This window comes from Ptychodera flava, chromosome 17 (genome assembly GCF_041260155.1).
Source record: "Ptychodera flava strain L36383 chromosome 17, AS_Pfla_20210202, whole genome shotgun sequence".
NCBI lineage: Eukaryota > Metazoa > Hemichordata > Enteropneusta > Ptychoderidae > Ptychodera > Ptychodera flava.
In genome coordinates this window covers 35,209,447-35,236,567 of record NC_091944.1, presented here as the reverse complement: position 1 = coordinate 35,236,567, position 27,121 = coordinate 35,209,447, and the positions used below count along the sequence as shown (strand labels likewise).

At 37.2% G+C, this 27,121-nt stretch overlaps 1 long non-coding RNA gene across 1 annotated transcript; it reads right to left on the bottom strand.

The window, feature by feature from the left end:
• Positions 1 to 35: 35 nt before the first annotated feature.
• LOC139116162 (uncharacterized) lies at positions 36 to 27,121 on the bottom strand. Its single transcript, XR_011548250.1, has 4 exons — positions 26,914 to 27,121; positions 20,810 to 20,890; positions 19,930 to 20,060; positions 36 to 109 (listed from the first exon to the last, which is right to left on the bottom strand). It is a non-coding gene; the product is annotated as an uncharacterized lncRNA (long non-coding RNA).

The window sequence follows — 27,121 nt, the reverse complement described above, 5'->3', positions numbered from 1 at the left end:
ACGAGTAGTTTATAAGAGTACAGACTTCCCCTGTTTGTGCTTTACAAATTGTTCTGTCAGATATGATAGTCGCAGTTCCACCAGTACGAAAACATTAACCAGTCGTGTTCTATTGTTATGTAGGTCATTCCCCCACACTCATCATGACCTGAGTTCAATTAGTCTAGAACATTCTCAAGGTCACTGCCCTTGATGACCTAACAACCTTGAATTCAATTAGTCATGTTTGGAATGTTCTGGAAAGTTGATTAGTTGTGTAAGGGAGATAATTTTAGAACAGTAATTAGCATGTCAATAAAAGTTCTAGATTGTTCTTATATGCCTTTATAAAAGGGACGTGCTCAGCTTCCAGTCAGACTTTTGGGATCGTGTCTCTTGTGTGTTACTAAACTCCAGCAGTAGTCATTCTCAAGACTTTTCAAGACCTTCACTGTCAACGCTGGATTTATACTGTGGACTTTGTGCAGCTTCAAGCCTGCAAGGACTGTTCATTCATCCAACTGACTGTTACAACTCTGAGACTGGAGCTTTGCCGTCCCAGCTGAGATAAGTAGTCTGTACACTTTTAAAGCTTGTACTCTATCCCTGACTTAGCAATTAGTTTTATTTTCGTAATAAATTTTGTTTAAACGTTAACTGCTGAGTTCACCCTTTTGTTCGTTTTCTCTGCACGTAACAAATTGGGGGCTTGTCCGGGATACGAATATTTTGAGCCGTTTGACAACATTTTGACAGCCTTTCAAAACTACTATATACTGTGAACTCAGCGAAATTTAATCATGGCGGAATTTAAGCCAGACGAATTATGGATGACCTTGATCAGGACACATTTAATTCCCTCAGAAAAGACAACCTCATAGCACTGGCAAATTTCCTTAAAGTAGATGTCAAAAGATCTATGCGCAAGCGAGAAATTCAGTTCAAGATTGCAAAACATTTAGTTAATTCTGGCCATTTTGAAGAGTCTGCCTTAAAAGATTATGAGCCTGAGTCTTCCTTCGAACTCAAAAATTAGAATTAGAAATACAGGCAGATTTGGAGCTTAAGAAATTGGAATTAGAAAAGGAAAAATTGCAAATGGAAGAAAGGGAAAGGCAGGAAAAATTACAAATGAAAGACAAAGAATTACAAATGGAAGAAAGACAGAGAAAAAAGAGAGAGAATTGGAAGAACATCGACTACAGTTAGAAATGAGACGTTTAGAGCTTGGACAGTCAGGAAAATTCTTCCCTTCAGACAAGTTTGACATCACTAAGCATTTCAGGTTAGTTCCCCCTTTCCAAGAAAAGGATGTTGATAAATATTTCCTCCATTTTGAGAAAATTGCTCAGAGTCTGAATTGGCCTAAGGAGTCCTGGTCTATGCTTTTGCAGAGTGCTTTGGTGGGTAAAGCCAGAGAAATTTACATTCAGTTGTCAGTAGAGCAGGCTTCAGATTATGATTCTGTGAAGGAATTAATTCTCAAGGGCTATGAGTTGGTGCCTGAAGCTTACCGTCAGAAATTTAGGGATTGTGAGAAGGTGAAGGATCAAACTTATGTTGAATTTGCTCGAACAAAAGAACAACTGTTTGATCGTTGGTGTTCTTCGGAAAAGGTCAGTCAGAATTATGACAAATTACGACAGCTTGTTTTGATTGAGGAATTTAAAAGGTGCATCCGGAGTGACATCAAGACATTTATCAATGAACAAAAGGCAGATACATTGGAGGTTGCTGCACGTTTGGCCGATGATTATTCATTGACCCACAAATCTTCCTTTCTCAGCAAACCATCCCAGTCCTTTTCATACAGAAACAATGCAGGTAAATTTAACTCCTCCTTTTCATCCAAGAATTTCTCAAAGGAGAGTAGAAAATCAAATGACAACAGTTCACAGAGTTCAAGTAACACTCCACATCATCAGATCCCAAGTCTCAATCTCCTTCTGACAAACAGTTTGGTACACTTTCTTGTAATTATTGTAAGAAAGACGGCCATTTAATGTCAGAGTGTTTCAATTGAAAAGAAAACGTGAAGGTCAAAGTGGTCAAAGTGGATCTAAGCCCACCGGCTTTATTTCTTCATCAACTCAATTAGAGTCTAATAATGTGTGCAACACATTTTCTGAGGTTAAACCCCTCTTATCCCCAATTAATGAGGTCAAGGTCAATTCTTCTCAAGATAGCATTATGGGTATTTTCGAACCATTTATTCATGATGGTTTTATATCACTTTCTTGTGATCTGTCTTCCGCTACCCCTGTCAGAATTTTAAGAGATACCGAGACTTCCCAGTTATTTTTGGCAGATACCCTGCCGTTTTCTGAAAAGTCATTTTCAGGTTCTACAGTTCTTATTAATGGGTAGATGGTAATGACTACATTCCTGTTCCTCTCCATAATGTCTATTTGTCTTCGGACTTTGTTTCTGGATCTGTGACTTTGGGTATTAGGCCTTTTTTGCCTTTTGAAGGGATTCACCTTCTCCTTGGAAACGACCTTGCTGGGGACAAGGTCATTACTAATCCACTTGTGACTGATAAACCTAGTTTAGATCAGGATCCAGAGCCAATTGAGCAAGAAATCCTTGATTTTGTCCCCTTCATATACTGTTACTCGAGCCATGTCAAATAAAACTTCTGAGAATCAAACTATTCTCAAAAATAATGTCACAGATGTTGACTTAAATGACACCTTTCTCAGTCAGGTGTTTGACACGGAGCATTCCGTTATCCCTCGTGGATTTGAAACTTCCAGTAAAACTTCTGCTGACCAAAGTCAGACATTTTCTAGATCAAATCTCATTGCAGAACAACACAAAGACCAAGATATTTTGTCTTTGTTTGACAGGGTAGATGATGACGGTAAAACTTCAGATAGCTCTGTTTCCTATTATACAAAATCTGGTATTCTCATGCGTAAATGGAGACCTCCAGATGTTTTGGTTGATGACGATTGGGCTATAAAACATCAAATTGTGGTTCCAAAGCCCTACCGTGCTGAAATATTGCGCCTGGCCCATGAAACGCCCTGGGCTGCTGGTCACTTAGGAGTCAGGAAAACTTATCATAAAATTCTCAGTCACTTTTATTGGCCTAATCTCAGGCAGGATGTAGCACATTTCTGTAAAACTTGTCACACATGTCAAATGGTAGGAAAGCCAAATCAGATCATTCCAAAGGCCCCTTTACAGCCAATTCCTGCATTTCAAGAACCATTTAGTAGGATCCTAATAGACTGTGTTGGGCCCCTACCAAAAACAAGATCAGGAAATGAGTACATGTTGACAATTATGTGTACATCAACTCGGTTCCCCGAAGCCATACCACTGAGAAATATAAAGACAAAGACTATAGTGAGAGCTTTAGTCAAATTTTTCACTTTATTCGGCCTCCCTAAATGTGTCCAGTCCGATCAAGGCTCCAACTTTATGTCTGGAATTTTTCAACAAGTAATGGATCAGCTAGGCATTAAACAGTATAGGTCATCCGCCTATCATCCAGAAAGTCAGGGTGCTCTTGAGCGATTTCATCAAACTTTGAAAAACATGATTAGGACCTACTGTTTTGACACAGAGAAGCAGTGGGATGAAGGAATTCATTTTTTGCTCTTTGCTGTTAGAGAGTCAATTCAAGAGTCTCTTGGTTTTAGCCCATTTGAGCTTGTATTTTGGACATACAGTCCGTGGCCCACTTAAGCTCGTTAAAGAGAAATTCCTATCAGACGATGATGATTGTCTGAATATTTTGCAATATGTCTCAGATTTTCGTACAAAGCTCTCAAAAGCATGTGAATTAGCCAGAGAAAATCTTGAGTCATCTCAGCAGTCAATGAAAACCAAATATGATAAAAACACCTCAAAACGGAAGTTTGAACCAGGTCAAAAAGTTCTTGTTCTACTTCCAATTCCTGGCAAACCACTCCATGCTCGTTACTTTGGGCCATACCTAATTGATAAGAAATTGAGTGATTTAAATTACATCATAATAACACCTGACAGGCGAAAACAAAAACAGCTATGTCACATAAATATGCTTAAGCCATATTTGGATAGGGATAATCCTACTATAACTCAGCCTGTCAGTGCAGTCAGTTCAAACCATTATGAAGATAGTGATACTGAAACTGACTGAGTGAAAATACTCTAAACTCAAAGCTGGGCTCGGTCAAGCTTCAGAACTCAGAAATCCTGGAGAAGCTGGAGTCTACAAAGTTGGCACACCTCCAGCCAGAACAACAACAACAGGTGAAAGAACTGCTCCATGAATATAAACACCTCTTTCAAGATGTTCCAACGAGGACAAACGTCATCTATCACGACGTTGATGTTGGGGACAGTAAGCCTGTAAAACAACATCCATACAGACTGAATCCAACAAAAGCGAAATATCTCCAGGAAGAAGTCAAATACCTGCTGGACAATGACTTTATTGAACCCAGTAAAAGTAACTGGAGTTCGCCGTGCATACTTGTTCCAAATCAGATCACAGTTATCGTATGTGCACGGACTTTAGGAAGGTCAACACTTTAACAAAGACAGACACTTTCCCAATCCCGAGGATTGATGACTGCATCGACCGAGTGGGAAAAGCCAAGTATGTGACGAAATTTGACCTACTGAAGGGATTTTGGCAAGTCCCTCTGACGGATCGTGCTCGTGAAATATCCGCCTTTGTTACACCAGACGGATTGTTCCAGTACAAGGTGATGCCATTCGGAATGAAGAACTCTCCGGCAACGTTCCAACGGATGATCAACGACGTCATATCCGGGCTAGACGGGTGTGCAGCTTACGTTGACGACGTCATCCTGTATAGTGACACCTGGGAGGAACACATTAAGCTCATGCGGAAGTTCTTTGAGAGACTGAGTAAAGCAATGTGACTGTCAACCTTGCCAAATCTGAGTTTGGTTGGGCGAGGGTGACTTACCTCGGACATACTGTAGGACAGGGTGAGGTAAAAACCTGTTGATGCCAAAATCAGTGCCATTTCAAGTTTTCCCATACCAAACTGTAAACGACAACTGATGTGCTTTCTCGGTATGGCTGGATACTACAGAAAATTCTGTCCAAATTTCTCCACAATTACTGAGCCTTTGACTAACTTACTTAAAAAGAAAGTAAAGTTTGTTTGGTCAGAGCAATGCCAACAGGCATTTGATACACTTAAAGCCATACTGCAAAGTGCCCCAGTGTTGTCTGCACCAGATTTCACTTTGCCATTCAAATTAGCTGTGGATGCTAGTGATACGGCTGCTGGTGCTGTTTATTGCAAGAGGATAGTCATGGTATAGATCATCCTGTTTGCTATTTTTCACGCAAATTTAACAAATCCCAGAGAAACTACTCTACAATTGAAAAAGAGTGTTTATCTTTGATATTAGCTTTACAGCATTTTGAAGTTTATGTTACTTCTTCAAATCAGCCAATAGTGGTTTATATTGATCACAACCCTCTTGTTTTTCTGCAGAAATTTAAAGGCAAAAATCAGAGATTGCTAAGATGGAGTTTATGTTACAGGAGTTTAATCTTGATATTAGACATATCAAAGGCAGAGACAATTTAATTGCAGACTGTCTCTCTCGTATTTAGAGTTTATTGTTGTTCACTTTCAAGAAATTTTACTTTAGAGTAAAAAAAATTTGAGTACTTAAATCTTTTTCAAGATTACATTTGTAAAAGAAAGATTTTTCTTTGAAAATTTTCTTTTTTGAAGAGGGGGTGTGTTATGTAGGTCATTTACCCCACACTCATCATGACCTGAGTTCAATTAGTCTAGAACATTCTCAAGGTCACTGCCCTTGATGACCTAACAACCTTGAATTCAATTAGTCATGTTTGGAATGTTCTGGAAAGTTGATTAGTTGTGTAAGGGAGATAATTTTAGAACAGTAATTAGCATGTCAATAAAAGTTCTAGATTGTTCTTATATGCCTTTATAAAAGGGACGTGCTCAGCTTCCAGTCAGACTTTTGGGATCGTGTCTCTTGTGTGTTACTAAACTCCAGCAGTAGTCATTCTCAAGACTTTTCAAGACCTTCACTGTCAACGCTGGATTTATACTGTGGACTTTGTGCAGCTTCAAGCCTGCAAGGACTGTTCATTCATCCAACTGACTGTTACAACTCTGAGACTGGAGCTTTGCCGTCCCAGCTGAGATAAGTAGTCTGTACACTTTTAAAGCTTGTACTCTATCCCTGACTTAGCAATTAGTTTTATTTTCGTAATAAATTTTGTTTAAACGTTAACTGCTGAGTTCACCCTTTTGTTCGTTTTCTCTGCACGTAACACTATAATGAACAGTAATACAAACATGTTAAACCTCCATTTCCAATAACAGACAATTATGAAAGCACAAAAGATTCAAATTGTTTAACTCTACATTAAAGTTTCATTACCTGTATATTCTTAGCATTTGCAGGATTTTTCTGTGAACTATGGTTAACACGATTGGAACTAAATTGGGATAATTGGATTGGCAACATTTCTCAAGAATTTTAGAAATTTGTCTAATATTACACCATATTTGCTTACCATCTTTAAAATTTTATTCAAAATTTACAATGCTGTTAAATGTAATGAGTAAGAATCAGTGCATGATAGTATCTAATGCAATATTGTTCAAAACATTTGAACAATATCCATATTTGAATGAAAAATATGAGAGTTTGTCTGTAGTTTCTTCATTACTGAAACACTAGTAATAACCTCAGTTTGTCACTTTTCCTCGACCAAAATGAAGCTTTTCGATTGATTTACAGTTAAGTCAGTCAGGGTCATTTACAATGTGCCCTGACTCAATTTAAAGTTTATGAAGCCTTAAATTCACGAAAAAGTCAGGGGCATTTCAAAAGTGCCCTGACTCAAAAGTCGTTAAGGAGAGAAATTTTAAGCGTTTTGTCTCATTTCTTTAGTACATTTACACAAAATTGAACATTTTCCCATGAAAATGAATCCGATGGAAGAGGTATGCAATAATTGGGTTTTTTTTCGTTGTTTTGTTCGATGAGAACAATATTTCAAATTTTACACTATTCTATCATTTTGTAAAATTTCAGCTGTAAAAATTTCGATTTCGTTACATTTTCTTAATAATTACTCTCATCCAATTTTCCCAAATTAGTTCCAATCGTGTTGGTTTCTCTAAGTTTGTACTCCCGAAGTCAGGGAACAAATACCTAGAGTTCAACTATTAGAGCCAATGTGTTTGTAGAGACCTATGTCATTTCAGGTCATATGTTCACACATATGCACTAATGTCGCACCCAGTACCCATTTCGGTCTGTCTGTTTGTCTGTTGGCGCGATACATCAAGAACGACTTACAGTGTTGGAATGAAATCTTTAACATAGTTTCTGTGGGTTTGCATATTTTTGCTCAGTGCATAATTAATGATTTATTAATTATGAACAAAAATTCTGAATATAAAGTTAGAAAGGTTGCACGCAATATAATGAGATTTGCTACAAATGTTGATCACACTAGGATATATCAGTTTTGAAAGATATTAAGGGGGTGACATTTTTTTCTAATTTGCATATATAATGAATTTCTCAATGGCGGGTAAATCCACATATACATGTGGATTGACCTGCCAAAGTTGACAAAACTTGCTACGTACATCAAAGATACTATGATCTTACATTAGTGAAAGTCATTTGGCATATTTAGATCAGCTAATTTTTAATTTGCATATTTCACAAACGTTCCTGACTAAGAATATATATCTGAATTGACTCGATTAAAGTTGAAACTCTCCATGTACATGAAACATACTTTTTACAAATTTGCATATTTAATGCACTTTCCTATATAGGGATATATTATCAAGATTGACTTGATCAAAATTGACGAAACTTGTTTTGTACTTTGAAGATACTCTGATATAACATTTTCGAAAGTCATTTAGCATTTTAACTTCAGTGAATTTGCACATTTGATGAACTTTCGTAATTAGGAATATAATTGGATTGACCTAATCAAAGCAAGATTAAGTCATTAAAGATTTTTTCTTCACCTAATTAGTAATTTGCATATTTAAGAAACCTTTCTAATTAAGGAGATAAATCTGAATTTACTTTACTAAAGTTCACGAAACTTTCTATATGCATTGAAATGAACGAAATACGTGTTTGCATTTGCAGATCACCTTATTGCTAATTTGAATATTTAACGATCTTTCCTAATTAGTTTGTATGTCTGAATTGACTTGATCAAAGTTGACGATACTGGCTATGTACATGAAGCTACCATGATATAACATTTTTGAAAGTCTTCTAGCACTTTAACTTTCGCCAATTACTAATTTAAATAAACTTTCCTAAATAGGGGTATCTGGATTGACTTGATCAAAGTCAATGAAACTTGCTTTGTACTTTAAAGACACTATGACACAACATTATTTAAAGTTGTTTAGCATTTTAAGTTGACTTAAATACTAATTTGTATATTCAATAACCTTTCCTATAAATGATATATATCTGAATAGACTATTAAAATTGACGTAACATATTCTGATACACGGGAGCATTTTCTATTCATATCTGATTTATAATTAATTTTACTTCACAACTAACATTTACTTGTCCATGATATTTTCGCATATTGCACATAATTATATGTGTTAACACGTACTTGCTAATAACATGTTGTTGCCTATTGCACGTGATAATATGTGTTTGCAGAGACAATATTATATGGTTCCACATGATATAAGTAGGAGAGTTGGTAAATGCCTCCCTTAACATACCCAAATGCGTTCAAATGTCAACTTTCTGACTTGCTAAAATTGTTTAATCCCCGCAAAATGAAACTGGCCTAATTTTGGAATATGGGCAGATTGTGTGTGTGTGTGTGTGTCTTCAAGGGAAAGAGGGCGCTGTTTTGTCGTATTTCTCTTGCAGGAAAACTTTATATTGTAAAACAGAAAATCAGCAATCTCATAAAAAGGGTTTGGAAAGAGGATGTCTTCCCTAACCTGTCAGGAAAAGTCATCATAAGTAATCGTATAAAAAGGACCTATCCCTTTTCGCCAATTTTTTCAGTACGTTTGTTCTGTGTATCTATTTCAGTTTCTTGTTCTACCCCACAGCATGTTAGAATAACAAGTATTCTGTCTGGAAAAAATGCATATGGGTAAAGGCTGTAATCATCTTTATTGATGAAAAATGAATTGTGGTCCGGACAGGAATTCAATTTTGAACAATAACAATACTGACTGTACAGATATGAATGTGTTGATAAGCTAAAAGGTGGACTTTTCATCGTGCTCTAGCGAGTAGAACAAGAAACTTCAATAGGTACGCAAAACAAAACCACCAAAATATTAGCTTAACTTACAGCTATAATTGCAGAAAGGTCACTCTTGGGTCATTGAAATGGCCTTTTCTCACCCATAAATCTGAGTTGTTACTTAAAGGCCAGTCAGAATGTTTATACTGTTCCATTTGTTTCCTCTTAAAAGTGACCCGGTGTGGCTTCCACTGTTCGAGGGTCAATGTATTGAAAGAAGCTCTTCACAGTCGTTTTTAGTACGATTACCAACAGCTTCAATTTAGTCTTACAACTCTAAGCTCAAACGTTTGGTTTCTTGTCACGGCTAGAGAATGCTGCAAAAGTTGTGGATGGGTTGTTTCATAAACCCTAAATATTATGTACTTGAACAAGCCGCTCGCCGTAATCTTTGTACAGCTCTATTGAACAAATGGTTGGAGCAGTTCCATGTGATCTCGGTTGATGCATGTGGATGTGAGAAAAAAACCTGTATGTTTGTGTATTTGTTCTTAGTAATAACCTAACAACAGAGAATGTGTTTTTACCACAGGCCTACAATATGTTTTTTTGTGACATTTATTTAAGGGACGACCAAACACATAGTTCATATGAATCAGAGACATTTTCGTTTCGAAGTCCCCTCTTTAAGTTTCTAAATTCTTTCAAATGCCCCCAACGTACACTTGATATTTTCAACCCCCGCCCCCCCTCCTCATGCCCTCCCGCCCTCCAAAGGTGTTTGCGAATGCAGTCATGTATACCATACAAAGCACTGACGATGCTCAAATTTGTAGAGCGCCCTCACAACACGGACTGTGTTCACCGGAGAGGAATGATAAGCCTTCGTAGAATTTAAAGTGAAAGAGAAATTTCAAAGTACAGACTGATTTTATCCTCCGCGTTCTTTTGGAAACGTTCAAAGCATTCGCCGGGAAACGTTCGACATGAAAATCTCTTTTATCAGTATAACTCTGAAATGTTGGGCTGTGTTCGAATTTCATTTGATAACCGTCACCAATCTTTTTGATTACGTACCGTGCTTTCATATATGTCGGAAAGGGGTTAATAGGGCTACTCACCCCGTAGCTACCCTTGCAGTGCTCAAAAACCATTCAGGTAATGTTCGGCGTCTATTGATAATGCCTGTGCATAGAATAAAAGACACAAGAATGGGACACCTCCGTGCGTATTGTACTATTTTTTACAGCCTCATTTCATAGAAAAGGGTGGAGTAACTGTAGTTTATGTATGAAGGTGGGCCAATCATGCGAATATGTTTGTGTCATGCGATTCGTCAGCAACATTACAACATTATCTGATCTGCCAATGAGAATTTATGATTTTGATTGATAAATATACATTTATTCAAAATCAGTGCTGTGTTTCAGTTAGAAGCTACACAGACCATCCGACCGTTTGAAGTATTTTAAGCTTGAAAGCGTCTCGGGGACAGATGTTCAGACACTCAAACTTTTACAGTTCTTTTCTGATATACCACTTGAGGCAGTTCAATTAAAACTCTTGTTGTTAGAAACTTTCCACCGGCTTAGGTTTTCGAAATTCGAAAATTATGTTTTTCTCTCCATACAGTTAACGAAGGCATGGCGGCCGTTTGGAATTTTATATATCGGTAAATCTTGGGTAATGTTTTTCTCTTGTACCATAATTTGCACGATGAATCCCATTTTTATTTTTGATTTTGAAAGAGAATGGTTGAAAGATTACTTAAGGCAGGTTTGAACAAAAGTTTAAGTTTTTATTTACAAGGCGCATAAGGTAAATCGGGCAATCTTGTAAAAATAGGATTTTCAACTTCAATGTTCTTCGACTCAAAAGCGTTTCAATGCTACGGCTTTGCTTATTAGCAATATCATAATTTATTGCTGTTTCGACTTCAATAAGACGGCAAATATTGGATGTGTAGTATTTTTCTTCACTTGGTGATTATTTCCTGCCAGATATACTAATTTTCACCCTAGAGGTCTTATATCCGCAACCAACCCTCGCTTGCCGTTTATAACCTCTAAATGGGTGTCTACTTGTTAATTTACGTAGCCATTAAGGTGTTAGTAACATATCTACCAAAGGCCTAAAAATTTTCAGCCATGAGTTTTTAAATACATTTGCAAAGGATCAAGGAAAAGCAATGGAAAAACAACGATCAAGTTTTTCTTAAAAGGTAAGAAAAACTTTTTTTTCAAATACTCAATTAGGAGAACAAGATAAATTAAAGAGATATGTTACTATCTGAAGGGAGGAATTTAAGTTATAAAGTGACATTTACTGTAAAGCTTTATCATTCTGTAAATTCTTTATTTTGAGGAAACCTACGTTCTTAAAAATTCCCTTATCAAATACAGTACATAAAAATGAGTGCATGAAATTAACAGAACACCGAAATTGTTAGCCCTATGCTTGGTGAACTTTTTCTCATCGGGTCTGTATATTGAGGTTGCCATGGTTCATAGCATTAAAGTGAAAAGAACATGGCAGGGTCTCATGTAAATAAACATTAAAACACTTGCAAAAACTTACGCACGTAATGCTGGTACCAATACATCAGTTGCCGGTTCAGATTGAAACGCATTGTACGTAGAACTGTCAAGATTTTCAACGGCAAGGCTACGTATGTATTACGCCTAAACCAGTTCTTTGACTATCGTCGGATAAAATTTAACAGGTACAAATTTGTCCTACCTTACTGGTGCATGTACAATCTCTTGTAATTTATCGTACGTTGACTATGACATTGGTCTTCATTCATATATTTCCTGGTTGTGTTGCAGTTTCTTTTTATCCGATGAATACCAAAATCAAACGCGGCTTAGTGTGAGATATCTCTATCTGACATAAAATGCAAACTTTGTCTTACAGTAGAAAGCGGAGCGACTGTCCAGACGTCTCTCTATGGTTGTAATGATAGTTTATAGAAAAAAGGTGCAGTTACGAGTATGTCGTTAGACCAATTGCGTGCCTTGTTTTGTGTCACATGTTTCGTCGTTGTTAAGACAACCGTATGATTATATATGTAAACACAATCTGTTGACATGCTTCCCCTAGCAGGCGTTGAATACGTGGACGTAGGAGAAAAGGTCAACCAGCATTCCTTCAAATACTGAAATACAAAAGTGGGCACAACAGAAGAATTCTTCTGAAAAGGTTGACCCGCCACTAGAGCATTTGAACCTTAATAAACTTTATTTAGATTTTTAAAAAATTGTGTAATAACATGGCAATAAACTTCTAATAACACGTCTTTTTCGCGAGGGTGATATCGCCTCGTGTTCACGCAACACAATGCAAACAATACGTACGCGTATTGCCAAAGAATCCATTGTACAGGGTCACCGGACGGTGAACTACAGATAAGGGACTTTTATTGTGGTGAATAATAAAAATACACAGGGAAGAAAAAACTCATGCGGGGATGCGAGGATACCATGCCCCCTTAGCGACCCTTAGATGACGCCTTAAGAAAACATTGAACAACTATTTAAATCGTGAACAACTTTTATATAAACTATAATACTGCTTCAGCTTTGGCGTGTTAAAGCATACAGGTATCCTTTTCTATTGAGGCAACACATTCCAGATGAACAAAGTCACAATATCGTCCTTGCAACATAGCGTTAAAGGATCGGAATGTTATTACACATAGTCTCTCCTCTGTGGAGTAGAAAATGCACTGACAAGCATATTACAGCTGTGTCTTGCCGTGGCTAATCAGTTCTTTACGCAAAACAGCAAAACATAAAATACACTTACAAAGGACAGTAAACACAAACAACAACGATATTAGCAATGTGTGGAATTGCTTTCCCATTGTTGCATATGAAATGCGCAGGTAAGTTCGTAAAAAATGCACTCCCCTCACAGCAAACAGCGGACAGCGGAGAGGAAACAGTAGAGCAGAAAACAAACAGTAGAGCGGAGAACATATCGTAGCGGAGATATTGAAAACAGTAGAGCGACAGTCGATACAGTAGATCGAAAAATAATCGTAGCACAGAAATTGTAAAAAGTAAGGAGAATTCTCGCTTATTGTCCACGGTATAGGTGCATGTTTACTGCTCTTTTAATGCTTATTAGCCATTAATTTTGTTCACAGCGTCCTTCGAACATCGGTAAGGAATGTCGATCAGAGGTCAGGCAGATATTTTATATTCGGAGACAAACCTGTGTTCTTATTCTCCCGCAGGGAGATTACACATTGACGGCATCTTACTATTGATGGCCAGACTAATTAAGGATTAATTGATTAATAAATTAGGGAGCATTCGTTTAGGGGGGTGGAGTACCGATGGAAATCAGAGGGAGTTGACCTTTACAAAACCATTTGGGGGGTCAAATTTTACAATCAATGATTGGAAGGGGTCAAATTTTATAAAGATTTGTATAGAGTTATGGCAAAAAACAACAGAATTGAGGTGTTTGCGCAGGTAACACGTACAAACCGGGGCTCTGCAAGATTGAAGGGAAACACTCTCTTACATGGTTCCAACAGCACTCGAAATTGTCAGGGTGGTTTAGTTACTGGACAAACTTTATCTTTAGAATTATGGGTGTCAGCCTTGACCAATACAGTGGCAAAGTTGGAAACTTTGCTGGCGGAGATCCAACACGCAATGCAAAGCGGACAAGGATGGCCACCCTGCTCATTCCTTTGGTGAACACACAGATGTCGCTGGCTGTAAAACTATGTCTCACCAGCCTGCTGGTTCTCAGCAACATTGAAAAGAATCAAGGGCCATCAAAGTTGTATTCCAGCGATACAAGTAAGGGTGTGAATGCAGCAACCAGAAAAGACATAGAAGGTATTTTACTAAAATTAGACCATGTTCTCCGTGACACTGACAAAATGAAAACCAAACTTGACCAGCTGCAGTCAAGGATGAATAACATCGAGGATGAAATGAGAGCAATAAGAGAAGAAGTGGGCCAATGTTCTAAGAAAGTAGGTGACATTGAAACAAACCAATCAGTTATGTATTCTTATATTATATATTATTCGCGATAATCTTGGAATTGAAGACCATATTCAATGTGAACGGCGCCACCGTATTACAAAACACACAGCCAGTACGAGGTGCAAAGCTAATAACCGCCATGTTGTCAGAATTTTAAGACAAAAACAAGACTCTCGCAAACGTAACTACACAGTGAGTGTGTCTGAAAATGAAACTGTGATCCACACTGAATTACAGGACATGGCAGATGATTTCAATAATTAATTTCTTTGTACATGTTTGTGAAAGCTTGCAAGTGAGCTGAATGTAACTCACTCAGATGTTAATTTTATGTCATACTTGAGAACTACTCTTGCAAATTCTTTCTTTTTGCAGCCCGTAACTAAGCGGGAATATATATTCAATGATTCATTTGTTAGATAACAGGAAGGCCTGTGGCCATGATAATATTAGTGTGAAACTTTTACAGGACTCTGTCTGTGAAATATCTGAACTTCTTTGTCATATTTTGAATTTATCATTATCAAATGGTGTTTTTCCTGACGATTTGAAAATAGCTCGTGTTGTTCCCATCTATAAGAAGGGAGACACAGAACGTGTAGGAAACTATAGGCCAATTTTTATTTTGCCTTTGATTAGGAAAATATTTGAAAGAATTGTAAACAACAAAATCTTATAAAGTGTTTTGAGAATCATAATATATTTTATCATCATCAATATGTATTTCGAAAACAGCATAGTACTAAAATTTCTCTGATAAGCCTTGTTAAATGGATAAAGGAAACTCGATTTTAGGTCTATTTATCGACTTTTCAAAAACGTTCGACACTATCAACCATGACGTACTTATTATGGTGTAAGAGGTGTGCCTCTCCGATGGTTTACAAGCTATCTATCTTCGCGTTATCAATTTGTGGATATGAAGGGTGTCTTCTCTTCTAGAAGGTTAATTTCTTGTGGTGTTCCACAGGGCTCAATCTTAGGACCTACGTTATTCCTTATGTATATTAACGATTTTGTATGTCTTCTGATTTCTTTGACTTTCGGTTATATGCCGATGATTCGAACTTGTTTCACACTTTTGAAAAGAAAGATTGTGTAGATTTAAAAAGTGTCAGTATCAAATTAGAACAGGTTTCTAAGTGGTGTACCGCATATAGACTAACATTGAATTTTACCAAAACAAATTATTTAATTATAACGGGTAGTAGTGTAGTGGAACACTCACCATAAATGATACACCAATTTCTGAGGTTATCTGTTCTTTTTTTGTCGGGGTTACTATTGATAAATGTCTGTCATGGAAACAGCAAATTTCTATTGTCAAGTCTAAAATTAGCAAGGTAACAGGAGTATTTTGTAGCAGGCCACTTTATACTTCTATATACTACTATTTTCAACCCCTTTCCCCATTGATTGTATACTCCTACTGTATTGGATGTTGTAATCACCTACATAATATTTTTTATGGGAATAAAGAATTCAAAAAAAATTAAAACGCAAACAACTTCGCAACTCAAACTGGGGAAGATTTCTCGAAAAGGCTGCACTCGATCCTTTCAAAACTAATCCAGTTCCGGAAATCCATATGCGGCGAGGATAAAACTGTAAAAGCACACGTGCGCTACGATAAACTGGTATGTGCATCAGAAAACGGAGAGAAGACCGTGTATAAGGTCGACGAGACAACAGGTGAAAAAAAATTGTTGCAGCCATCGTTCGCAATAGGGGTGTAGTCAAGGCCCACAGAAAGACATTTCCTACCTACTTTGGAACATTACTGGTTTAAAAACTAAACGAAGTATTCCAGGGTTCGTCAACCTCTGTAAAGATTATGCTTGATAGAAACATTTTGTACCGACAACGATGACGTTAATTTTCTAGAAATTTTATATCATTTAGAGTTGCGGCGACAAGGCATAGTCTAAGAGGTCGCCCTCTAGTGGTGGTGTTGCCGTCTATCTCAGTAATCGAATTGCAAGCAAAGTTACCAGGGTTCGATGTACTATCGATAAGTGTATCTTTGTTAGTTTTCATAAATCCTTTTTCCTTTTCAAAGGAATGTTATTTTTGGTTGCTGCTACTTCAAACCAAGTGATACGTCAGATAAATTTAACTTGTTAGAGAAGCGATTGATAGAAATTCGTAGTTTACACCCAGATGCATTTATTACTTTAGGAGGCAATTTTAATGCCAGAACAGAATCTCAGGAGGATTTCATTGTCGATGATTCTATGAATTATCTTCCTCTCGCTTTTGTCGACTATCAACCTGACAACTTTTACATGCCACGTAATTCTAAAGACACAGCTGTAAATGAGGCAGGAAGGTCACTCATACAACTATGCATAGGTTTTCATATGCATATTTTAAATGGTAGAAAGTGTGACGATAAAGCTGGCAATGTAACATGTGTGACCGCAAATGGCTGTAGTGAAGTTGACTATGTCATTATGTCCTCTGATCTCTTTTGTTATGTAAATCATTTCAATGTCATACCTAGGGCAGAATCTGACCATTTTCCTCTCACCTGTCATTTAAATGTCAAACTATTCCCATTCATAGATTGCAAAAACATACCAGTGCTGCAGATTACAATCCTCCATCATACCGCTGGTCAGATCAATGTAGTGTTTCTTTTCGACAAAAGCTGGCATCAGCTGATGTCCAACTATGTGACAAGCAGCCAAAGATACCGTGCCAAATACAAGTGATGTAATTTCAAACCTGAAGGAAGCTTTAAAGTCCGCTGGGTCTGATGGCCGCTCGCATTTGAACAAGAAAAAAGACAGTCAGCCAGCCTGGTTTCATAAGACATGCCAGAATGCTAAGCGGGACATATATCAGAAATTGAACATATTCAGAAAAAATAGTTCAGCTTCTGCCTTGTCCTCATATATGGATACCAAAAAAGATTTTCAGTACACTTGTAAGAGAGCTAAACACGAGTATCAACATCTTATTAGAAATCAGCTATTTGAAGCTTCCTCTACAAGTTCTAAAGATGTTTGGTTAATTTGAAAAGAATGGTCGGACGAGGGAGTAGCTCCCTTGACTGATAATAATGATATTCAAAAGTGGTACTGGCATTTTATAACGTTTTCAACAACTTAGTCGATTTGAAGCAGACAATAACTTTTTCGAATAATACTCTGTAGAAGAGGAAGTTAAAGCATTCGCTAATAATCAAAATGACTTACATAATTACGATAGAGATTCCACCCATCTCATCAACTCAAGAATTACTGAGGAAGAAATATTTCAGTCTTGCCAAACTTAAAAATTCGTAATCCCCTGGCCCCGATGGTATACCGAACGAGTTTTATAAATTATCATCAGATGTAATTATACTAATCTTAGAGGAGCTGCTTAATTTTATTTTGGATTCTGGCGTCTTTCCTTCGGAATGGGCCTCTGCTGTCATCATTCCTCGTTTTAAAAAAGGTCATAAACGTGCCGCCAATAACTATAGGGTAATTTCTCTCCTAAATTCATTTGGGAAAAATTTATGTCAATTTTGAACCGGTGACTAATGTCCTCTCTGACTGCCAGGCCGGATGTCGAAAAACCCACAGCACTAGTCTGTCGACAACGTTTTTGTACTTTATGCAATTATTCGGAAGTATTTAATCTTTAAAAATGGGAAACTTAACTGCCTGTTTGTGGACTTCTCTAGAGCTTTCGAGAGTGAACCACTCTCTCCTAATGTATATGTTGAAGTCTCTTGGGGTGAATGGAAATATCTACTGCATCTTAAACTCAATGTACAGCAATGTTAAAGCTTGTGTTAAAGCTATAATGTAACTTCTGATTATTTTAAATGTTTGGCTGGTGTGAGACAAGTGTGTATATATTAAGTCCTATACTACTCTCTTTTTTACCGAAGAACCTAATTCCAGGTTTATAAATACCGGGAGAATGGGCATTCAACTCACACAAGATATTTATGACCTCTGTTTACTGTATGCAGACGACATTGTAATTTTTGCAGATTCTGTACGTAATTTATACCCATTAATTAATGTCCTCTCACAGTTCTGTAAAAAATGGCGCATGTCTGTCAACCTTGACAAACAAAGATAGTGATCTTCGTAAAGCGGGTCACCGTACGACGCATGAAAATTGGCTTTTCAACAATTCCGAGATCGGAGTCGTCCCGTACTACAAATATCTGGGTCTGGTCCTTTCATCACCTAACACTTGCTCATGCGCAGTGTCAACGTTGTAGGACAAGCCAATAAGTCTCTCAATCATTTCCTTAGTGCAAGTTGTAGGTTAGGTAGTGTTTCATTTAAATCTCATTTTAAAGTTTTTGACTCATTATTTATGCCCATTGTATGTTATGGCTACGAAATATGGGGACCACAGTACTACGACGTAATTGAAAAAATACCGAGAAAAAGGTGCCGTCGTTTACTTTTCTGACAGTCAAAATACAATGAGGCATGTATTTTTGTTACAACGGCAAAACGTTGTGTTAGTTATTGGGTAAGCTACTCCGTATGTCACTGCAAAGACTTCCTCGTCAGGCAGATTGTATGTTGTTTAATTAAGACCGGTTAGGGAGACATACACGGGCAACATCAGCTTTCGGTGCTCATCGTCTCTCCTACAAAGTGAGGTAGGACGCCGTGATGGGATAAATTCACATTTCTGAGTGTGTAAATTATGTAAATCAGAAGCAGTCGAGGACGAATTATTATTTTCTTTAATCTGTTCTGTGTAACTCTCTTAGGAATGTGTACTTACCAATTTTCGCATATGAGGAACCAAACCTTAATAAATTTCAAACATTAATGTCTCTGTCTGACACAGACCGATTAACCCATCCCTGTAAATATGTCTTCAAGGCTATGGAACTGCGATCTTCAATTATCACGTTTGAATTAAGCTTTTGCAACATCTTCAATTTATTAGCTTGCTTTGCTCTCTGTTTTTGCATATGGGCCGGAGACCTTGAAAGCAATAAATTATAGTTTTATAACATAGACACTATAAGAGCTCATCGTGTCCCAGTTAAGTTAAATCTTCCTAACTAGTTGTTTTTGAAGACAAAACAGGTTACAGAGTATTTTTGCTCAAAATATGTGGACATATAAATATTAGAACAGAAGAAATTGAAGAACCAAAGTTAAGCAGGCTGTAGCGTTAGCAGAAGGCTGTTGCGTAGATCGTGAAGTCAATGTGTTGGTCCCGCTCTTGGCCATAAAGTAAATGCTGCCGATATAAGCCAAGCGACCTCGGACTGGTCTATAGTTACAGTCTGGGAGCAGTCAAGGAGTCAAATTTGTACCAGCACTGAGTTAAGCGCAATATCACGATGTAAAGAAACTGCTAACCGTATAGATCGTGTCTTTCATAAATAGTACATCAGCACATTATTGTTCATTAACGTACCTAAAATCTCCTTTTGAAAATTTTCTAAATATACACTGTAGCTGCTACACAGTGGGGTTCACATTCAAATATATTGTATCTCGCCAACATAATGCGCTTATCTGATATCCGACTGAGGGTGTGACAGTACGTTTAGTGACTAACTAGTATCCAGAAACGCATTCATGTTTATTATATTAGTACGTCGATATTGCTATCCAGTAGTAGAGCAGTGTTTATCTTGAAATGATACAATGTTATTGAAAACACAAAACAGAAATAAATGTATATTGAAAATTGAGTATAGCATACATGAAAATCAGCAAACACCTACTTTACATTTGCTTTGTCGAAATCTCATTCGATAAACAGATTGGCCGCAATTTGTCACGGACTATTCTGCCACGCTAAACGATACCCCGTCATCCTAACGCTGTTTATGTTACCAGGGGTAGGTATCGGATACTGAGGAACAGGAAAAAGGAAAATGCTATCATGGAAATTTAAAAAATGAATGCCGACCCGTTTTTAGACTTAATCTGTGTCACTTGGCCTTACCAATGAATTAGGTAATAACTACATTCACGTTGTGAGAATAAATTTCTAAATGAAATTATTCTTTTTTTTTAATGAACTTTGTTTTTACGGAGAAATAAAGTGGAGGAAGGTGGTCTTAAACAACCTGCGACACGCTGCTGCAATTTGCACACAGACTTTGCAGAAAACCCCTTTCCACACTAAGCATGCAAGTGGAATTACAATACATATGGCTGCTAGACAATTGGTCATTTAGAACTACCAAGAGAACTCCTGCAATGATGATATTACAACTGCATGGAGAGACCCCAAAGACGGCAAATAGTTTTCTTAAGTTCAGTGCAAACTCTTAGCGACTTTACTACTCTCTCTCTCTCTCTCTCTCTCTCTCTCTCTCTCTCTCTCTCTCTCTCTCTCACACACACACACACACACACACACGCACACACATAACCTGAGCTACTGTGTAGAGTTCTACCTTCGTGTTGGTCTTGATAATGACCATTTAAACTGAAACAATGCCGGTTCTGAATTCATCAGTAAGCTAATATCCCGATCCCTTATAAAAGAACTGCAGGTAACTTCTCTTGTATCAATAGATTAATTGATTTGGATGCAAATACACTTTGAACATTAATACTGACATGTACGAGTAGTTTATAAGAGTACAAACTTACCCTGATTGTGCTTTACAAATTGTTCTGTCAGATATGATAGTCGCAGTTCCACCAGTACGAAAAACATTAACCAGTAGTGTTCTATAATGAACAATAATACAAGCATGATAAACCTCCATTTCGTATAACAGAAAATGATGAAAGCACAAAAGAGTCAAGTTGTTTAACTCTACACTAAAGCTTCATTACCTGTATATTTGTAGCATTTTCAGGATGATTTTGTTTTATCTGTAAACTACGGTTTCTCTTTGTACTCCCAAAGTCATGCACAAATACCTAGAGTTCAACTATTAGAGCCAATCTGTTTGAAAAGAACTATGTCATTTCGTGCACTAATGTCGCACCCATTTCTGTCTGTCTGTTTGTCCGTTGGCGCGATACCTCAAGAAGGACTTTTAATGCTGGAATGAAATCTAGTACATAGTGTCTGTGCGTTTGCATATTTTTCTTCATTTGCATAATTAATGATTAACTACTTGCAAACAATAGGCAGGGCATAAATTTAGAAAGGTTGCACACAATATGATCAGATTTGCTACAAATGTTGATTGTACAGGGACATATCAGTTCTGAAAGATATTATGGGGGATGACATGAAAGTGTTTTTCTAATTTGCATATTTAATGAATTTCTCAATTAGGGATAAACATCTGGATTGACCCGACAAAAGTTTACAAAACTTGCTATGTACGTCAAAGATTCTTTCATCTAACATTAGTGAAAGTCATTTGGCATATTTAGATCAGCTACTTTTTAATTTACATATTTAACGAACGTTCCTGATTGACTATGTATATCTGAAATGACTTGATCAAAGTTGAACTTTTTATGTACATTAAACATACCATGATATAACATTATTGAAAGTCAATCATCATGTTACTTCCTTACCTTACAAATTTGCATATTTAATACATTTTCCTAAATAGGGATATATTATTAAGATTGACTTGATCAAAACCGACAAAACTTGCTTTGTACTTTGAAGATACTCTGGTATAACAATTTCGAAAGTCATTAAGAATTTTAACTCCAGTGAATTATTAATTTGCACATTTGATGAACTTTCGTAATCAGGAATATATCTGAATTGACCTCATCAAAGCAAGATACTGTCATATGACTTTTTTAAGTCATTTAAAGGTATGGTAATCGATCCCAGGGCTTGGGAGTGGCACATGTAAAGCAGTGTGTATCTTTGCGTCAGAGGCGGAATAAACTATGATTGTATCTATTTATCCAGGAAATCTCAATCCTGACAGCTATGTGTGTATGCAAATAGAGCAGTCGACGTTAGGGACACAAAAACCACGAGGAGCAAACAGGTGGTGGTTTTGAACACAATCAGTACTTCACCAATGTCTGTAACTCCGTACATGAAAGATAGTCGTAGCTTGACACACTTTGAACATAACCCGTAACAAGGAACAGTGGAAAGTCCGTTGGACGTGTAGACCTAGAACACCCACTCATGTAGTTTGTGTACAGTGAAGAATTTTCAGATCAACCACTTTGACGGATGGTGGACTGACCTCTCCTACCGCAATTGTTGTCTTCTTCGATTCAGCACAAAATTTTCGTATGGGCTGTTGATGCGGTGTTTACAGTTGTTACGTGGAGCCAAATCCTAGTCGTATTGACGACTGCTGCGTAAACACAGTTACTGAATAAACTGTTCACGCATTTACGAGCACTGTATATTTTTACCGTTTTTAATCTAAAACCGTCCGTATAGGCGTATGACGGTGACAAAACAACACAAGGAATCTGGCGTATAACTCAGAATTACTTTGACCAAAAAAAAAACTTCACCCAAATGCCGAACGGTATCATACAGAACTCTGCAGGTTTCTGGACTAAACGACCCCAAACCGACCGGACCTCGGTCAACTGTGCCGGGCTCGGCGTCTACTGTATCAGTGTCAACTCAAACTTTCACTCCAGAAAACTAACTAACTAACCCCACAAACTGGAAATATACTAAATTTACCTTGACAAAAAATCAGACTGTGTATCGTATTGAACAAATCTTACCGGGGACACTGACAAATTAAAAAACCAACAAATCCCAACAGAAACAGTGGAATGATCATTAGTGTGCAAGATCGCTATATTATATGTCAGGGTAAAAAATTCTAGCTTTGAAATTTCTGGACGGTACAAAAGACCGGGAAGAATTACACAAGATTACGACGAATGTGTTACAGACAATGCCACAGCTGGCCTCCTCTATAACTTTCAGGGGCGTACATTGGTACATAATGTAATGTTGATAGCAAGGTAATTCGGTGTCCAGTGATAAACACGATTTCGAAATATACCACGGCTGTTGATTTGAGCTGCTGCCTCCGATCGAAAATTTCCAACATAAAGACATAATATCAATAATTTTGCGAGATTATAAGTACGCGCTGTCTTCTCGCCAAATAGCTGCGATCAAGATTATTATGATAGAAGCAATTGACCGCCGAACACCTGCTTGTTCTTCGTATACACGTGTAAAAATGGGTTATTCCTGCTGAGAAATACGACAGCAAAAATCGCAATGTGAATTTCTTACTGTCTTCCTCGCAATGATTTTACATCTGTGTCTATTTTATCACGGTCACTGAACCATTTCTGACAATTTTTACTAACAAAGAATCAGTTTACACTCATCGTGTGAACACATTGCAAAGACATTCACAAAATTTTCATCACATGAAAGATTACCATAATCCCGGTTTCAAAGATGTAGGAAATGTATAATGGGTGTCTATCTTGGAAAATCACGAGCTGCAGCCTCTAAATACAAAATCATTTTTCTTCTGAACAACTTCCCGACAACTTTACAATCACTTTCCGTTCATCACATGACGGTTGTAACCGTACATGTGCTGCCGCCAATGGAGAACCAAAAGACTTCAAACCAATTGTCAAAAAGTCTAGAAAAAATATCAATATCCAAGCAATGTAAAAAAGAGTAATTTTGATAAGGTCAATTTATTGTATATTATAAAAAATCTCCAGGCCACTCGGAACAGTGTAAGATTATGGAATCGAGTTGATTTCGTCCGAAAGCAGTTAGAAAAGTAGCAATCCCTTAAAAAACGTTTTGGAAACAAGATGACTTCCCTAACCTGTCAGGAAAAATTATCATAATTAATTGTATAAAAAGGACCTATCCCTTTTCGCCAATTTTTTCCGTACGTTTGTTCTGTGTATCTATTTCAGTTTCTTGTTCTACCCCAAAGCATGCTAGAATAATGAGTATTCTGGTTGGAAAAATTGCATATGGTAAAGGCTGTGATCATCTTTATTGATGGAAAATAAATTCTCGTCCGGAAAGGACTTCAATTTTGAACAATAACAATACTGACTGTACAGATATGAATGTGTCGATAAGCTAAAAGGTGAACTTTTCATTGTGCTTCAGGGGTAGAACAAAAAACTTCAGTAGGTACGCAAAACAAAACCACCAAATTATTAGTATAACTTACTGCTATAAATGGAATAAGGTCACTCTTAGCTCATTGAAATGGCCTATTCCCACCCATAAATCTGAGTTGCTATTAAATGGCCAGTCAGAATGTTTGTCCTGTTCCGTTTCCTCTTAAAAGTGACCGAGTGTGGCTTCCACTGTTCCAGGGCCAATGTATTAAAAGGGCTCTTTACAGTCATTTTAGTACAATTACCAACAGCTGCCATTTAGTCTTACAACTCTAGCTCAAAAGTTTGTTTTTTTGGGCTAGAGAATACTGCAAAGTTGTGGATGGGTTGTTTCTGAATCATAAACCCTAAATATTGTGTACTGGAACAAGCGGCTGGCTGTAATCTTTGTACAGCTCTATTGAACAAATAGGCTGGAGTAGTTCCATGTGATCTCGGTTGATTCATGTGGATGTGAGAAAAAGCCTGTATGTTCTTGTGTGTGCTCTTAGTAATAACAAAACAACAGAGAATGTGTTTTACCATACAATTTATATTTGTGACATTTATTTAAGGGACAACCAAACACATAGTTCATATGAATCTGAGACAGTTTCGTTTCAAGGTCCCCTCTTTAAGTCTCTAAATCCCTTCAAATGCCCCCAACGTACCCTTGATGTTTTCAAATCCCCCGTCAATTCTAATGCCCTCCCCCTCTCCAAAGGTGTTTGCGAATGCACTCATATATAAGCTTACCATACAAAGCACTGATGACGCTCAAATTTGTAGAGCGCCCTCACAACACGGACTGTGTTTACCGGAGAGGAATGATACGCCTTCGTAGAATTTAAAGTGAAAGAGAAATTCCAAAGTACAGACTGATTTTATCCTTCGCGTTCATTTGGAAACGTACGAACCATTCTCCGGGAACCGTTCGACATGAAATTCTTTTTTATCAGATAACTCTGAAAAGTTGGGCTGTGTTCGAATTTCATTTGATAACCGTCACCAATTTTGTTTATTACGTACCGTGCTTTCATATCTGTCGGAAAGGGTTAAATAGGGCTACTCACCCCGTAGCTACCCTTGCAGTGCTCAAAAACATTAGGGTATTAAATGTTCGGCGTCTATTGATTATGCCTGTGCATAGAACAAAAGACACAAGAATGGGATACCTCCGTGCGTATTGTATTACCTTGTTACAGCCTCATTTCATAGAAAAGGGTGCAGTAATTGTTGTTTGTGTATGAAGCTGGACCAATCATGCAAATGTATTTTTTGCGTCATGCGATTCGTCAGCAATATTACAACATTATCTGATCTGCCAATCAGAATTTATTATTTTTGATTGGTAAATATACCTGTATTCAAAATCAGTGCTGTGTTTCAGTTAGAAGCTGCACATACCATCCGACCGTTTGAAGTATTTTAAGGTAGAAAGCGCCTCGGGGACAGATGTTCAGACGCTCAAACTTTTACAATTCTTCTCTGATATAGCACTTGAGGGGGTTCATTTTAAAACTTTTGTGTAAGAAAACTTTTCACTGGCTTAGTTTTTCGAAATTAGAAAATTTTACTTTTCTCCAGAGACTGGCAGAGAGTAAACATTGGGATGGCGGCTATTTGAATTTTAAATATCGGTAAATCTTGGGTCATTTGTTTCTCTAGTTCAAAATTTTGCACGGTGAGCCCGTTTATATTCCTGATTTGAAAGAGAATGGTTGAAAAATTACTCAAGGCAGGCTTGAGCAAAAGCCACTTTCGAGGCGCATACTACCTTAAGGCAATCTTGTAAAAATAGGATTTTCAACCTCGATGTTCTTCGACTCAAGCGCATTTGAAAGCTATGGCTTTGCTTATTAGCAATATCATCATTTATTGCTGCTTCGATTTCGATAAGACGGCAAATATTGGAGCTGTATTATTTCTCTTCGCTCGGTGATTATTTCACCCAGAGGTCTTATATCCGCAACCAACCTTCGCTTGCCGTTTGAAACCTCTAAATGGGTGTCTACTTGTTAATTTGCGTAGCCATTAAAGTGTTAATAACATATTTACTAGAGACCTAAAAATTTCCAATCAATAGTGTTCAAATACATTTGCAAGGATCAAGGGAAAGCAATCGAAAAATAACGATCAAGTTTTGTAAGAAGATAAGAAACTCCCTTTTTTCAAATACTCAATTAGAAGAACAAGATAAATAATAGATATATCTTCCAGTTTTAGTGTAGGAAATTAAGTTATAAAGTGAACAAGATAAAAGTGTGACCGTTGTTAACCTTTACAGTAAAGCTTTACCATTCTGTAAATTCTTGATAGGGAGGAAACCTGCGTTCTTAATAATTGCCAAATCAAGTACAGTACATTAAATTTGAGTCCATGAAATTAAACAGAATACTGAAATTGTTAAATCTGTGTTTGGTGAACTTTTTCTCATCGGGTCTGTATATTGAGGTTTCTATCCTTCATAGCATTAAAGTGAAAGTAACATAGCAGGGTCTTAAATAAACATTAAAACATTTGCAAAAACTTACGCACGTAATACTGGTACTAATACATCAGTTGTGTGTTCAGATTGAAACACATTGTATGTAGAACTGTCCAGATTTTCAACGGCAAAGCTACGTATCTATTACACCTAAACCATTTCTTTCACTATCGTCGGATAAAAATTAACAGATTCGAATTTGTCCTACCTTACTGGTGCATGTGGCTTCTCTTGTAATTCATTGAAATTGGTCTTCATTCATGTACTTCCTGGCTGTATCGCAGTTTCTTTTTATCCAATGAATACCAAAGTAAAACTGGGCTTAGTGTGAGCTATCTCTATCTGACATAAAATGCAAACTTTGTCTCACCATATTAGAAAGCGGAGCTACTGTCCAGTCGTCTCTTTATGGTTGT